General features: G+C 43.2%; 1 protein-coding gene across 8 annotated transcripts in view; it reads right to left on the bottom strand.

Annotated features, from left to right (window-relative positions):
* The window catches only part of IL15 (interleukin 15), a 137,911-nt gene that overhangs the window by 81,954 nt on the left and 38,470 nt on the right, over positions 1-17,487 (bottom strand). Inside the window, exon 1 of one of the 8 annotated variants that reach the window (XM_056562908.1) lies at positions 11,788-12,023. The exons of the other annotated variants lie outside the window; for them this stretch is intronic. The gene's annotated coding sequence lies outside the window, so the exon portion shown is untranslated. Of the gene's footprint in view, positions 1-11,787; positions 12,024-17,487 lie in introns of those variants that run through there. 8 annotated transcript variants of the gene reach the window in all.

Raw genomic sequence — 17,487 nt, forward strand, 5'->3', positions numbered from 1 at the left:
ACAAATGAATAGCTGAGCGCTGCTGATCTGCTCTGGCCAGGCCTGACAATAGGTCAGAGCAGCGGAGCAGCACGGGACCTGAGAAGCATCATAAAAGCGCCATAAAAGTGAAAGTAAGGATGCAAGAGTCTTGGGGTTGGGGGGGGGGGTGGTGGTGTTAGGGCAGAAGGGAATAAATGGGTCTGAGGGTTAAAAGTGAAAATATGACTGATGCAGGGGTCTTGGGGGGGGGGGTGTTTTGGTGATAGGGTTAGAAGGGGATAAAGGGGTCTGGTGAGGCATAAAAGTGAAAATAAGAATGATTCAGGGGTCTTGGGGTGTGGGGGGGCTGTTAGGGCAGAAGGGGATAAAGGAGTCTGGAGGGCATAAAAGTGAAGATGAGAATGATTCAGGGGTCTTGGGGGGTGTTAGGGCAGAAGGGGATGATGGGGTCTGAGGCATAAATGTGAAAGTAAGAATGATGCAGGGGTCTTGGGGGGTGTTAGGGCAGAAGGGGATGATGGGGTCTGAGGCATAAATGTGAAAGTAAGAATGATGCAGGGGTCTTGGGGGGTGTTAGGGCAGAAGGGGACATAGGGGTTTGAGGGGGGCATAAAAGTAAAAATAAGAATGATGCATAGGGTCTTGGGTGGGGGTGTTAGGGCAGAAGGGAATAAACAGGTCTGGGGGGCAGAAAAGTGTAAAGAAGAATGATGCAGGGGGGTGGGGAGTGTTAGGGCAGAGGGGACAGAGGGGTCTGGGAGGGGGGAAGAAAAATGTAAAGGATGATGCAGGGGTCTTGGGGGGCAGAGGAGTCTAGAGGAGGACTTAGGGGTCTTGGGGGTATCTATAGGAAGGGGGGAAAGAGGGGTCTGGAAGAGGACCTAAGGGTCTGGGGGGACTTAAGGCCCATCTACATTGAGGACATTCCTCCTGCGGAAATCTGCTTGCAGCAGAGTCCAAATGTTTTCAATGGTTTTCTGCTGCTCAGTGCATACTGTGAAGTCGCCACAGTGGAATTCCCTCAGCAGAATGGACGTAAACCCCAAGAACGAACATGTTCATTCTTTGGGTGGATGCCCATTCGGCTGGTGGAATTCCACCGGACTGCATTGTCATCTATAGAGATGGCGCATTTCCGTGCAGTCTTATCGCCAATGGCTTAAGCGGTGCCTGCAGTAAGCGGACATTCCGCCAACTAAATGTCCCCAGTGTTGAGAAGCCCTTAGGGGTCTGCAGGAGAAGGGGAAAATTGGTCTGGGGGTAGTACACGGTTGGGATTCTGACAAACAGAGGAAACAGTGTCTGGCAGTATTATTTTGGTGTCTGGCAGAGTTATAATGATTATTGTTGTCATACAGAGGATTAGGATCTGCTAACAAAGTAACCAATGATGTCCGGGCCTCAGACTCTGCAGAGAAGATGGATCTGAAAGAAGATAAAGACCAGAGGAAGAAGAAATGTAAAGACAACAGAAGACGTCTCCTGTGAGTCATTATACAATTGTATATGCTGCCTGACTGTGTCCCATCAGAGCTGGAGTCACTGGTAATTTCTGCAGTGATGAGGGGTGACACTGGATCCCAATCTGTGTTACAAAACTACAACTCCCATAATGCCTGAAGCTTTGCAGGCATGATGGGAGTTCTTGCTTTGCAACAGCTGGAGAGCCACTTAAACCGAGGTGATTTTAGAGTATGCAGCCTATTTTATTTGTATAACTTCTGCGACACCCACCGTAAAAAAAAAAAAAAAAAAACATGGGCTGCATAGTCTAATATGCCCGGGCCTATTTTTGCTCCCAGTCCAACCCTGGAAGTATGTGTATTACAGGAATTTCCCAACCATTATCTCTACACTTGTTTTAAAACTACACCTTCCATCATGCTCTTCTGTCTGCATGATGGCAGTTGTAGTTTTGCAACAGCTGGAGAGTTCATATGGGGGAGGGGGGGGGGTCACCTCATTCATTGTATTAAGGACACAGAGGTATAATTCACTTCAGGGCACAGTGGCAATATAATATTTGGGGGCCCAGCATGTGGTAATTTCATTCTCCGGGGCACATTGCCGATATGCCGATAATGCCCCACCCCGCCTCCCCGGCCAGAGACCGCCGCCGCCCCATTGCCTCCCCTATCCCCGGTTTTATAATTACCTGTTCCCGGGTCTGTGTTACTTCTGGCTCCTGCGACGTCCTGCGGCGTCCTGCGCAGCGCAATGACGAGTGACGTCCTCAACGCGACGTTACCATCAGTGTGCACAGTGACAACTCAGGACGCCGCTGCAACCAGAAGTAGCGCGGACCCCGGGAACAGGTAATTTGAAAACATGGGATGGGGGAGGCCATGGGGCAGCAGCGTCGGCGGTGGTGGTTGGACTAGGGAAGACCACAGGACACGCAGGGGGAGAGAAGCGGGTGGCGGCGGCGGTCTCTGGCCCCGCAAAAGCCGCGGCAGTTCATTGATTTAAAGCGCCTGCTTTAAATCATTGATCTGCAGCGGTTTTTGCGGGGCCGGGTGGGGGAGAATAGCCTGAATATCGGTATAAATTATCGACCTGAAAGGTCCCAGATTATTGGTATCGGCCCTAAAAAAATCGATATCGGACGATCCCTAGTATACAGCATGTGGCAGTATTATATTCAGGGACCTGAACAGAAAGTTTTTAACAAACAGGATAGCCAATATAAAGACATGTCCTAGTGAGCTGCAGACGCTAGTGAATGTCTATAGAAAATAGCTATTCTAAATGATCGGAGGTCCATCTAGAACCACATACTAACCTAGAAACCGTAGGCTATACCTGTTTTTTTTTTGTTTTTGTTTTTTAAATCACATGGTGTGTGAGTTTAAAGTTTAAAATAAAGTACAACTATTTTAAGTGGTGTGGGAGAATAGGTTTTTTTGGACCACCTTTCAGTTGGACTATGAGTAATTTAGAGTATTATACCAGGGGCACAGTGTGTGGCACTTATATATTCAGGGGCACAGTCTGTGTCAGTATTATACCAGGGGCACAGTGTGTGGCAGTATTATACCAGGGGCACAGTGTGTGGCAGTTATAAATTCAGGGGCACAGTGTGTGGCAGTTATATATTCAGGAGCACAGTGTGTGGCAGTTATATATTCAGGAGCACAGTATGTGGCAGTATTATACCAGGGGCACAGTACTGTGGCAGTTATATATTCAGGGGCACAGTGTGTGGCAGTATTATACCAGGGGCACAGTGTGTTGTAGTTATATATTCAGGGGCACAGTGTGTGGCAGTATTATACCAGGGGCACAGTGTGTGGCAGTTGGAGAACAGTTATGACTTATTAAGTACTAATTATGTTCTGCAACAGGCAGCGCTTATTTCTGGCATGGCACGGTGGCTGCTAGGTGTGAACTAGGTCTAAGGGTTTAGCTCGGACCATCACCGGATGGCAGACCTGGAAAAGCGGACCTCTACTAAAAGTAGTTGAGTACCCCTGAGCTAGGGCATGTGCTAAAAGTAGGTGAAAATGCAGACAGTAGATGCCATGGTTAAAGATGTTACAGCATTGGATGACTGGAACAATAAAGCTTTCTGAAGAGTTTCAGCATAAGAGTTGGATCTGATGTTGTGAGATAACAGTTCATCTACGTCGGATTTTCATTTATACATGTAAAAAGTAATTGAAGGGGAAAATATGTGCTGTTTTGTGAGTAAACCAGCTTATCTATTCATTTCAGAACTGATTAATCAGTTCATAGGTCAACAATGTTACAACTTAAACTCTTATGAACTCTTATGAATTCTGCAAGGACATTATCCAGATATCAATCAGAACCTAGCAATGATAGAGACATATTTACAGCAATGCGGACACAATGCGGACATACACAGTAATTCTTTTCTGCTTCATGGACTTTTATACAGTGCTGGACTTTCAACTTATATAAATTTACCTAGTTCAGAAGGCATCCTTGCTATGTACTGTTGTGCTCAAATGTTTACATACCCTTAGAGGAAAGGCAATAAATGTACATGGCAACATAAAAAAAAAGGGGGGGTACTCCCCCCTAGACATCTTATCCCTGGACCGATCGCCTGCATATTCTCAACTATTAGACATGAACGGAGGGGGCGTGCAGTGATGTCAAGAGGGGGTGTTGCATGACATCACAACAACCACAGCCCCAAACCCAGCATTTGGAACAAAAAGTTCACAATGCGGGGGTGGCGTTCCCAGCAGCAGGACCCCTGCAATCACACATCTTATCCCCTATGCTTTAGATAGGGGACAAGAATGTCTAGGGGTGGATTATCACTTAAACCCCTTGAGGACCAAGCCCATTTTGGCCTTAAAGGGGTACTCCACTCGAAAATATTTTTATTAAATCAACTGGTACCAGAAAGTTAAACAGATTTGTAAATTACTTTTATTTTAAAATCTATTTAAAAATCTTAATCCTTCCAGTACTTATCAGCTGCTGTATGTTCCACAGGAAGTTAATTTCTTTTTTAATTCCCTTTCTGCCTGACCAGTGCTCTTTGCTGACACCTCTGTCCATTTTAGGAACTGTCCAGCGTAGGAGCAAATCCCTATAGCAAACCTCTCCTGCTCCGGACAGTTCCTAAAATGGACAGAGGTGTCAGCAGAGCGCACTGTGGTCAGGCAGAAAGGAAATTCAAAAAGAAAAAGAACTTCTTGTGGAACATACAGCATCTGAGAATTACTGGAAGGATAAGGATTTATAAATAGAAGTAATTTACAAATCTGTTTAACTTTCTGGCACCAGTTGATTTAAAAAAAAATGTATTACAGGGGAGTATCCCTTTAAGGAAACGTTTTTGCCCTTTCGTTTTTTCCTCCTCCCCTTCTAAAAATCATAGCAGTTGGGACCCACAAGGTTAGAAGCGTTCTTAGCTCATGTGCACGCTTCAAACCAGATGAAGGACATGGGTTTTTTTTTTTTTGCACTTTCATGCTTTCAATTTTCCACTTACAGACCCATATCAGCGCTTGTTTTTTGCGCCACCAACTTTACTTTGTAAGGACATAACTTATTTTAACCACCAAATCTACAGCAAAATGAAAAATAAAACATTTGAAGAAGAAGAAATTGAGGGAAAAAAAATGCAATTTAGCAACTTTGGGGGGCTTCTCTTTCCACACAGTGCACTTTACGGTACAAAATGATATAGGTTTTGTTTTATTTCACAACTTTTAAAAAAATTACAGTGACCCCCCCCCCAACCTACGATGGCCCCGACATACGATCATTTCAAAATACGATGGCCTCTCAGGCAGCATCAACATACGATGCTTCTGTATGTCAGGGCCATCACATAAACAGCTATCCGGCGGCGCAGACTGCTTCAGCTGCCACCGGATAGCAGTTTACGGTGCCCCGTGTGGTCCGCTGACGATCACTTACCTGTCCTCGGGGCTCCGGCGTGTCCTCTTCAGGATCCCTGCATCGTCGGCGCTCTCCATCGTCATCATCACGTCGCTGCGCACGCCGTCCCGTCATCCAATAGGAGCGTCGTGCGTAGCGACGGGATGGCGGTGACGGAGAGTGAGGATGCCGGGGAAGCAGAGGCATTGCCAGAGTGTCGTGGACACCCCGGGGACGCGGCGACAGCGATGAACGGCGACATCCAGGGAAGCGGTGACGGTCCGGAACGGCGGGGACACGTGAGTACAACCTTTAATACCAGTGGTCTCCAACCTGCGGACCTCCAGATGTTGCAAAACTACAACTCCCAGCATGCCCGGACAGCCGTTGGCTGTCCGGGCATGCTGGGTGTTGTAGTTTTGCAACATCTGGAGGTCCACAGGTTGTAGACCACTGTCCTATACTTTACATTGCACGGATCCCTCAACATACGATGGTTTAAACAAACGATCGTCCATTTGGAACAGATTACCATCGTATGTTGAGAGACCACTGTATACATTTTTGTATGAAAATGAGTATGTTTAAAATTGTCCTCATCTGACCCCTATAACTTTTTTATTTTTGCACATAAGGGGACTTATGAGGGCAATTTTTTTTTTATGGGACTTTTTGATTGCCTTTATTCATATTTTCTGGTATCAAAACTGACCAAAAATACAGAATTTTGTAGTTTGGTATTTTTTTACGTTTACACCACTGACCATGCAACTACATAAACATTGTATTTTAATAGTTCCGACATTTAAGCACGCAGCAATACATGTTTATATTTTATTATTGTTTACATAATTTTATTATAGAAATGGGGAAATGGGGGTGATTCAAACTTTTATTAGAGAAGAGGTTAATTCATATTTTACACTTTATTCAACATTAGGAGACTATAAACTGCAATCTTCAGATTGCATACACTGATCAATGCTGCTCCATAGGAGAGCTCGATTGCTACAGCCTGCTGAAGCATAGGAGCACCGATCGGACGGCAGGGAAGCAGGTAAGAGACTTCCTTCCGTCCTTACAGAAGATCGGGACGTAGAGTTTTTCCTCACAATGGTCCTTTTCAGCTCAGCTGAGCTACCGGGAACAGATTTTGGCACTGTGATTGTGGTGTCTCAGCACCAATAGCTGTCCTGTGGCTTTGAACTGTCTCGGGCAGCTTGACAGCACAAGGAGTTGGGCCCACCAGAGTTCTAAAGTTAAATTAATTATATCTGTATTCTAATGTCAGATAATATATTTTCTTAAATTAATTATGTTGTGTATATATGTTTTATATGTGACTGTACCTTTAACCTCTTAAGGACCAAGACCCTTTTGGCCTTAAAAGGGGTACTCCGCTGGAAAACTTTTTTTTTTTTTTAAATCAACTGGTGCCCAGAAAGTTAAAGAGATTTGTAAATTACTTCTATTAAAAAATCTTAATCCTTCCCGTACTTATTAGCTGCTGAATATTACAGAGGAAATTATTTTCTTTTTGGAACACAAGTGCTCTCTGCTGACATCACGAGCACGGTGCTCTCTGCTGACATCTCTGACCATTTTAGGAACAGTCCAGAGCAGCATATGTTTGCTGTGGGGATTTTCTCCTGCTCTGGACAGTTCTTAAAATGGACAGAGATGTCAGCAGAGAGCACTGTCCTTGTGATGTCAGCAGAGAGCGCTGTGTTCCAAAAAGAAATTAATTTCCTCTGTAGTATTTAGCAGCTAATACTAAATTTGACATTTTTCCTCCTGAGGACGGTGCTGAGGGGCCGAAGCTGGTAGAGGGCGGCAAATATCAGTGTTTTTAATACAGTAATCCAGCTTTTCCAGTTGTAATAGGGTATCTGCAGACCCTTATACTTATCAGACAGAGGGTTTATCCCTCTACTGACATATTTCTGGAGCTGGTTACTTGATTTTTAAATCACCAGTCACTGTTCTCTTTTAATTAATTAATAAAAGTTATGTTTTAACATAAATAGGGGGGTTATATCATTAAAGGGATCTTGTGACCAGTGCCTCGGCCCTGGGTTTTAGTAATTTCTAATTGAAAGCAGTGAACCCCATGTGACCCTACCTGCCAATGAGAACCCCAAAAGTCTCCCCTGTATAGTGTAATGCAGGGGAGGAATTAGTCAGTCTCAGTCTAGTGGCTCCTGAGCTACACAGTGTGGTTCAGGTGTGCTGTGTGCTCTGAGCAGAGGCCTAACTCAATTCTAATCTCTCAACTGGTCATCCTGCAAGGATTACTCACAAGGAGGAAATTCATGCCTCTGTGGAACGGTCTTCAGTACTTTGACAGGACCCTAGCAACCAGGACTCAATCTTCCGTCTTAAAAGTCAGCATAAATCTGTTTGGTGTAAGCACCACAAGTCTCAGCAAGGCAACATGGCTCCCAAGGGGTTACGCTACACTCTCTCACCTAAAGCCAGCTGTATGTGTATTACCATCTGCACCAGCTCAGTAAATACAGTTATTCGTAACCTGACATCTGTGTTCATTTACTCCCCGTGTCTGGCCCAGGAGAAGCTGCACTGGCGTCACGATGTGATCAGGTATGTCCACCAACACCACCCCGTGGTACCACATGATCAACTTTGATTGTAGCGTCTAAAGGGTTAATGCCTGACATCAGCCTGATCGGCGATGTCCAGCACTGGCCACAGGTTCTGGCTGCTGTTAGCAGCTGAGACCAAGGGGGTGTGATGAGAGTTCAGCTCCTGAGCTCGTTTCATACCCCTGCCGTGCCATTACACCTCTTAAAAACCGTACAACCGTAATGGCCCCAGGACAAGTATATATTCGTCCTGGGTTGTTAAGAGCACTGTCATTTTGCAAAAAAAAATCAGATCATACCATATGTATATTTGTAATAACATTGGTAAAAAATGTGTGAAAAATGTTCCGGAGTTTTTAACACTAGGGTTCCCTCTACTTTCTAGAAAACTGTCTAGCCTATGCAGCTATTGCCCGTGGCTGGTAGCTGTGACAAGATAAAATACAGGGCTCTGTGCATGCACTGCACTCCCTTCATAGAATTTGAGTGACGACTGCTATGTTAAAAAGTGTCAGGTGCCCGGGGTTTGGGGGCTCTCATAGAGGTCTCTACCTTACCATTGTGCTGCTCGGTAATCCTCTTCTTGTACAGGCTGGCTTTGCAATAACACTTAACAATGCTATACTATGGTACACCATTGTTCAGTGATAGCAATCAAAAGCTTGCATGTAATGTAACCTCAGAACCTCTACTCCAAGCATGACAGGCTTACTTACCTATGGTTAGTCTACATCATATGCACACAAATTTGTTGTACAATGAAAAACAATGTATATTATATGCAACATAACTGATGTACCAAAGTTCAATTGTTATATGTTAACTTAAAGGGGTACTCCGCTGCTCAGTGTTTGGAACAAACTGTTCCGAACGCTGGAGCTGACGCTGGGAGCTCGTGACGTCATAGCCCTGCCCCCTCATGACTTCACGCCCCACGCCCTCAGTGCAAGTCTATGGGAGGAGGTGTAACAGCTGGCTGCCACGCCCCCTCGCATAGATTTGCATTGAGGGGGTGGGGCGTGAAGTCATGAGGGGGCAGGGCTATGACATCACGAGCTCCCAGCGCCAGCTCCAGCGTTTGGAACAGTTTGTTCCAAACGCTGATCAGCCAAGTACCCCTTTAAATGTGACTCTTCTTTCCTTTTATGTTATGTGAAAAATTTCAATAAAAATAAGTTGAAAGATAAAAAGCTTGCATGTAATGGTACCCTATGCTAACAAAAAAATTTAGAAAAAAATAATTAAAAAAGTATTAATAAAGGCTTAATTAGTGTGAATAAGCCCCTTCCCTAAAGAGCTATCATACAGCAAAAATAAAGTAAGTTATAGGGGTCAGAATAGGGCAATTTGTATCATGCTTATTTTAAAAGTAGTAAAATAAAACAAAACCTATATAAATTGGGTATTGTTGTAATCTTATTAATCCACAAAATAAAGATACTGGTCCTGATTTACTAAGAGTGAAGTTTAGTTTTCTTTGTGTTTTTTTTCCCCCAATAATTTTTTTTTTTTACAACTGCTCTGAGCTGTCGAATTTCCACAGCTCAAATCCACAACCTTTTACATTAGTAATGTTGATACTTTTTGTAAAAAAATTGGGTGCATGCCACTTCTGACGGCCACGCCCCTTTTTGGGTTTCCTGAGTAAGAGTTGGTCGGGTTGGTTGAGTTTTTTGGACACAAAATCTGGCACGCGAAGAGTGCGACAGAATCCAGATCACTATATAAATGATCCATACTATGTCAGTTTTACCATAAAGTTCACTGAGTTAATACTAAAACCTCCCAAAAATTGTAAAATTGGAGGCATTTTCAATTTTCTCCCACAAATATATTGTTTTTCATTGCATTTATTTTATGCCAATTCAGATCGGCGACTTGCGGCTATTCCGGGCTGATCGGGTCTCTGATGACCCGATAGCCCGGTAAATAGGGATGATCGGAGCTGTCAGAGACAGCTCCAACCATCCTGAAGGATAGGGTGCCACCTCCTCCTATCCCCTATGATTGACCGATCAGGACTAAGATTAGCAAATTGCAGGGCAGGGGCAGGGGTGAAAGTTAATTTCCCCTGCTCTGCCCGCCCCAGGATGTCGGGGCAGAGCGGGGGAAGATGGCAGCGAGCCGTGGATGCAGCAGGGACCGGCGGCAGTTACCTCCGATCACGCGGGGACCAGGGGCCGGCAGCGGCAGTGTCAGATGCGGCAGTGAAGATCGCCGTAAAGTGATGTTCACTGCAGCTTCTAGGAGTTTGCAACATCTGGGGGGCCACAGTTTGGAGACCACTGTGCAATGGTCTCCAAACTGTGTCTTTCCAGATGTGGCAAAACTACAACTCTCAGCATGCCCAGACAGTCCAGGCATGCTGGGAGTTGTAGTTCTGTAACATCTGGCCCTTCAGATGTTGCAGAACAACAACTCCCAGCATGCATGGACAGTCTCAGCATGCTGGGAGTTGTAGTTTTGCAACATCTGGAAGGGCACAGTTTGGAGACGACTATACAGTGGTGTCCAAACTGTAGCGCTCCAGAAGTCAATTAAAATGCAGAGACTGTCCGGGCATGCTGGGAGTTGTAGTTCAGCAACATCTGGCTCTTCAGATGTTGCCGAACTACAGCTCCCAGCATGCCTGGGCAGTCTGGGCATGCTTGGAGTTGAAGTTTTGCAACATCTGGAGGGCTACAGTTTGGAGTCCACTACACAGTGGTCTCCAAACTGTTCTCCTCCAGTTGTTGCATAACTACAACTCCCAACATTACTTGGCTGTCTGGGCATGCTGAGAGTTGTAGTATTTCAACAACTAGAGGAACACTGGTTGGGAAACATTGTCTTTTTCCTAACTCAGTGTTTCCCAGCCCGTGTATCTCCTGCTGTTGCAAAACTGTAACTCCCAGCATGCACTGACAGACCAAGCATGTTGGGAGTTGTAGTTTTGCAACAGCTGGAGGCACATGGGTTGGGAAACACTGAGTTAGGAAACAGACAGTGGTGCGGAAACACTGCGGTAGTCTGTTACCTAACTCAGTGTTTCCCAATCCCAGCCAGTTTACAACAAGTTTCCCGCTTCAAGTTTGTACTGTAAACCCCTGCACGTGTGAATGTACCCTAAAAACACTACACTACACAAAATGAAGAGTAAAACACTACATATACACTACACCCTTACACTGTCGCCCCCCCCCCCCCCCCAATCAAAACAAAAAAGTCTTGTACATCAGTTTTTCCAAAACGGAGCCTCCAGCTGTTGCAAAATAACAATTCCCAATATTACCGGACAGCCATTGACTGTCCAGGCATGTTGGGAGTTTTGCAACAGCTGGAGGCACCCTGTTTGGGGAAAACTGTACAGTATTTTTGGTGGAGGAGGAAAGTGTAACGCTTGCATCCGGGTACATCCCTATGAAAATCCCTAATTTAACCCTAAAATGCGCATGGAGATTTCTCACTTCAGAGCCATGTTGTATTTCAAGACAACAGTTTAGGGCCACAAATGGGGTATCTACATACTCGGGAGAAATTGCACTACAAATTTTTGGTGGCTTTTTCTCCTTTTACCCCTTATGAAAAGGTAAAGTTGGGGTCTACATCAGCATGTTAGTGTAAACGAGAGATAACCCAGGCGCTCCTAATGGAAAAAGTGATTATAAAATAGGCGCCCAAAAATAGCTGCTATCTCCAATAGAGGTCCCTGTCTCCTCTATAGTATGGAAGGATCCACAAACCGATTAATAGAAAATATATAGGATAAGCACTATATGGGACTTGTAATAAATTAAAATGAAGTTCCTTGCGCACACTAGTGATCAACCACAACAGTAGATACTCATTAGTTGCTTACCGCCCGCAAGATGTTCTGCAGCGTCCGCGGTGTGGATATCCTGCAACCTCTCACAGCCTGCAATGCAGGCGACAGTGCACAATGTTCAGCAGTATCGTGGAAGTATCGGATGATGTTGCAGACGTATCCTTAGGTATCTGTCTCAGTTGTTACAGTTGGCGAAGATGTAATTGATGTCCTCCGATCTATTTATTCGGAAAGCGTGCAGGGAGAAAACAGCCCCGGCCGGTGGTGTCTCAACCCCGCGCTCTCCCACTGGAGAGTACAAAGTTTTTTTTGATTGCTGGCAGCGTGACGTCACTACTGGTGCCAGTGAGGGACAGTTGCAGTCCAATCCAAAGCTTTTCGGAAGCTTAACGGCTTCCTTCCTCAGAGATGCAGCATTCAGTCCTTCACCTCTATATATACACTACAGGTACAGACATCATATTCATTCATTATTTAAATGCAGATTATCGGAGGAATTCAAATAACTTAAAATCCATAATCAAGCCATGGGGGGCAATAGTATTTAACTCAAAAATCCATTTCCCTTCAGTGCGGAACATCTGCGCAATGTAGTCCGTCCGTTCCCCCCCCCCCCCCCTCTCCAATTTGGGTTAACTTTTTCTATTGCGAAGAACATGGATCCTGAAAACATTGATCCATGTTTATGTTATATAATGTTTAGATAGGGTGTGCCCCTCAAAACCCCTCTCCACATTGTATATATGTTCACCTATACGTTTATTTAAGAGTCGTTTTGTCCTGCTGACATAGATTTTCTGACACGGACATTTAATCCCATAGATGATGCCTTTAGACTTTCAATGCATATGGGTGTTAATCTTATATTTTATTTCTCCAGATGTTACCGGTAGGTGGAAAACCGGTTTGTTGTTTATGGACCTTTTACAAGGTTTACAAGTTTGGCATGGGAAAAAAACGGGTTCGGATTTTCTATTAATCGGTTTGTGGATCCTTCCATACTATAGAGGAGACAGGGACCTCTATTGGAGATAGCAGCTATTTTTGGGCACCTATTTTATAATCACTTTTTCCATTAGGAGCACCTGGGTTATCTCTCTTTTGCTTATATATAGTTTTTTTACTATACCCCTGCACCCGTGGAGAACCTGATGGAATTGTGGCTAGATCGTAGAGATTGCATCATACATATCCAAGAATGTTTTCAATATACGAAAGAAACCTTGTACACTGCTCCTACCGTGGATATTATACATAAGATTAAAACTGACCTTAAGAAATTAGAAAGGCTCCTCATTTCTGAAATGAGGGACCTTTGGGAAGTGGCAACACTTGAAAAATATCTGGATTTGGATATTATCCCGAAAGGTTTAATAGTACAAAAATCCCTTTCTGGTGATTTAGGCGACCCGGATACCATTGATGAATGGGAAGATCTCTTCCATGATTTCTCAAAGCGGGCAGTCTTGTTTATAATAGAAAAAAGAAGACAGAACTTATTAAAACTCTTTAAAATAATTCAGCCATTTAAGAGCCACCCGGAAATTGTAAGATTAGCATCATCAATTAAGCATAGAATAAATCAAAAAGAGGATGAAATTATTAAAAAGAAACAATGTAAATTTAATAGAGATGCCATAGATAATACATCAACAGGAACAATGGAAAACTCACTTGAAAACGATGAATTTAATATGGTCAATGAGACAGAAGGGGACATCATACCCCTCCCACAAATGGAAATAGAGTTGGATTTATCCATACTCACCACGCACCGTATGCCTGAGGAAACAATTTCACATATACCACTATCCCCAGTTATTAATATTGGGAATAGACAACATACAAGGAACGTACAAACTATGGGAGATGGGGATATCCATAGTGAGTTTATAATACCCACTACAAACAGGTTTTCCACCCTAAGAATTGAAAATTTGGAAAACACACCCCAACCAGAAAAAAACGGACATAAAGATAGATACAAAGGGCCAACTAATAAACATCAAAAGAAAAGTACAAAATTAACACCAAAGCAACCAATGGCCTCAAAAAAAGATGAACCAAAAATAAATAAAAAACAGCTTAGGCAGGATTTTTTTCAACGCAGAGGAAAAAAACAAACAAAAGGAGGTAGAAGAGGGGGGAAATTCACCCCAAAAAAGAGGAGAATAACAACAATAAATGAAAATCTAAATGTTATTGATAATGACCAACAAAAAATATATAATCTAAGCAACTATATCCTTAAAAGTAACGAGGAATCCCTCCTGAAAAAAAGGCCTAAGACCGGCCGATAAAAGCGGCAGTATTGTGATCATTAATTATGAGGACTATCACAATGAGGCATTACGCCTCCTGGGCGATGAAAAAACATATCAAAAATTGCCCAATAATCCTACCATAAAATATGCAAAAGAGTTGGAGAACATAATTATGAAAGGCTTGAATATGGGAATATTTAATAAAAAAGAACAGGAATATATATTACCACACTTAACCCTAAGATTCCTGTCTTTTACCACATACCAAAGATTCATAAAGCTCTAAAAAATCCCCCGGGGAGACCAATTGTCTCGGGGATAGGGTGCCTCACAGCTAACCTTGCACGATACGTGGATCTACAATTGCAGAATTGTGTTAGTAAATTACCAGCTTTTTTGAAGGATACCACACACATCCTACAGATTTTAAAGGATGTGGAGTGGAAAGAGGGGTACATCATAGGAACGCTTGATGTCACCTCTCTTTATACAATAATTGAGCATGAGAAAGGCAGGCAAGCAGCAGAGTTTTTCCTTAATAAAGAGGAAAACATTCCATCCAACCAAGTAACATTTATCGGGGAATGCATTTTATTTATCTTACAACATAATTATTTTAAATACGAGCAAGATTTTTATGCGCAGAAGTGGGGGACGGCGATGGGGGCCAGATTCGCACCCAGTTATTCTAACTTATATGTTGGCCGCTGGGAGGAGGACAACATTTTTTATTTTTTACACTAACATGTTGGTGTTGCCCCATACTTTTCATTTTCACAAGAGGTAAAAGTAAAAAAAGACCCCCAAAATTTGTAATACACTTTCTCCCAAGTACGGAAATACCCCATATGTGGACGTAAAATGCTCTGCGGGCACACAACATGGCTCAGGAGTGAGAGCGCACTATGTACATGTGGAATTATAGACATAACAAGAAAGTGTAAAAGACTTTTTTGTTATGTCTATAATTCCCCATGTGTTAATTCATAGTTTTGATGCCTTCAGTGTGAATCTACAATTTTCATAGTCATGAAAATAAATAAAACTCTGAATGAAAAGGTGTGTCCAAACTTTTGGTCTGTACAGTACATTTGAGGCATAAACTGATGATTTGCACAGGGGTGGCTGCTGGTTACAGCGGTTCTGAAATAAGTGCAAAAAATTTACACCCACATGTTACCCCATTTCGGAACCTACCCCCCTCACGGAACGTAACAAGGGGTGCAGTGAGCATTTACACCACACAGGTGTCTAACAGATTTTTGGAACTGTGGTCCGTGAAAATGAAAAATGTAATTTTTCATTTGGAGAGCCTACTGTTACAAAGATCTGTCAAACGCCAGTGTGGTGTAAATGCTCATTTCACCCCTTGTTATGTTCCCTGAGGGATGTAGGTTCCCAAATAGTATGCCATGTGGGGTGTCTTTCGCTGTTCTGGCACCATGGGGCTTCCTAAATGAGACATGCCCCAAAAACCATTTCAGCAAAATTCGTTTTCCAAAAGCTCATTGTCGCTCCTTCCCTTCTGAGCCCTGTAGTGCACCTGCAGATCAATTTACATCCACATATGAGGTATTTCCTTACTCGAGAGAAATGGGGATTCAAATTTTGGGGGACATTTTCACCTATTAACCCTTGAGAAAATGAACAATTTGGGGTAACATTAGCATTTTAGTAAAAAAAAAACAACTTTCATTTTCACGTCCAACTTCAACGCAAAGTTGTCAAACACCTGTGGGGTGTTAAGGCTCACTGTACCCCTTGTTATGTTCCTTGAGGGGTGTAGTTTCCCAAATAGTATGCCATGTGGGGTGTTTTTCGCTGTTCTTGCACAATGGGGCTTCCTAAATGAGACATGTCCCGCAAAAACCATTTCAGCAAAATTTGCTTTCCAAAAAGCCCAATGTTGCTCCTTCCCTTCAGAGCCCTCTAGTGCACCCGCAGATCATTTTACATCCACATATGATATATTTCCTTACTCGAGAGAAATGGAGTTTCAAATTTTTTGAAAATGAAAAATTTGGGGTAACATCAGCATTTTAGTGAAATTTTTCATTTTCACGTCCAACTTTATTGAAAATTCATCAAACACCTGTGGGGTGTTAAGGCATACTGTACCACTTGTTACGTTCCCTGAGGGGTGTAGTTTCCCAAATAGTATGCTATGTGTTTTTTTTTTTTTTTTTTTTTGCTGTCCTGGCACCATAGGGGCTTCCTAAATGTGACATGCCCTGCAAAAACCATTTCAGCAAAATTCGCTCTTTAAAATCCCATTGTCGCTCCTTCCTTTCTGAGCCCTCTAATGTACCCACAAAGCACTTTACGTCCACACATGAGGTATTTTCCTTACTCGAGAGAAATTGGGTTACAAATAGGGTTACATTTAGGGGGCTTTTTCTCCTTTTACCCCTTGTAAAAATAAAAAAAATATGGGTCTACAAGAACATGTTAGTGTAAAAAAATGCAGATTTAGATTTTTCCCCTCCAATTTGCTGCTATTCTTGTGAAACACCTAAAGGGTTTACAAACTTTCTGAATGTCATTCTGAATACTTTGAGGGGTGTAGTTTCAATAATGGGGTCATTTATGGGGTATTTCTCACAGAAAGGCCCCTCAAATCCACTTCAAACTTAACTGGTCCCTGAAAAATTCAGATTTAGAAATTTTTGTGAACATTTTGAAAATTGCTGCTATAATTTGAAGCCCTCTAATGTCTTCAAAAAGTAGAAAAATGTCAACTTTATGATCTCAACATAAAGTAGACATATTGTATTTGTGAATCAATATATAATGTATTTGGAATATCTATTACAAGCAGAGCGTTTCAAAGTTAGAAAAATTCCAAATTTTCTACATTTTCATGAAACTTTGGGATTTTTCACCAAAAAAGAATGCAAATAATGACAAAAGTTTACCACTATGTTAAAGGGAAAGTGTCACATATTTTTTTTTTATTATTTAATTGGAATTTAAATACCTAGTTAATGCTATCTACATTTTTTTTATTAATTTTTTTGTGTTAGTTTTTGGAATATTTTAATGTAAAACAGCGTTACGGGGGCTGCCATTACCAGAGCACGTGAGCTGACGTCACTTCACGACACCAGCACACTTGCTCTACGGCAATGTATGTACATAGACAAGCTGGTACGGGAGACATCCCGTTCGCTTACATTATGGTTGCTCTGCGCATGTATGTCATGCGCAGAACAAAGCCCATGTCCGACACAAGAGTGTGCCGGCGCCATATTATAGAAGTCCCAATGCAGCCGCTGTGTTGTCGGCTGCTTCGGGAACTATGTTACCCTCCCCAGCTGGCTCCCGTGCTCCTCTTCACGAACCCCCGCCCCCACAGCCCCTCCGTGCTCCGCTTCTTTACCTCCCCCTCTCCTCTCCCCCCCAGCCTCTCCGTGCTCCTCTTCTCCCCCCAGCACATCTGGCCGCACATACCAGCTCTCCCCGCCTGAGC

The sequence above is a fragment of the Hyla sarda genome, chromosome 1 (assembly GCF_029499605.1).
Source record: "Hyla sarda isolate aHylSar1 chromosome 1, aHylSar1.hap1, whole genome shotgun sequence".
In the NCBI taxonomy this organism is placed as follows: domain Eukaryota; kingdom Metazoa; phylum Chordata; class Amphibia; order Anura; family Hylidae; genus Hyla; species Hyla sarda.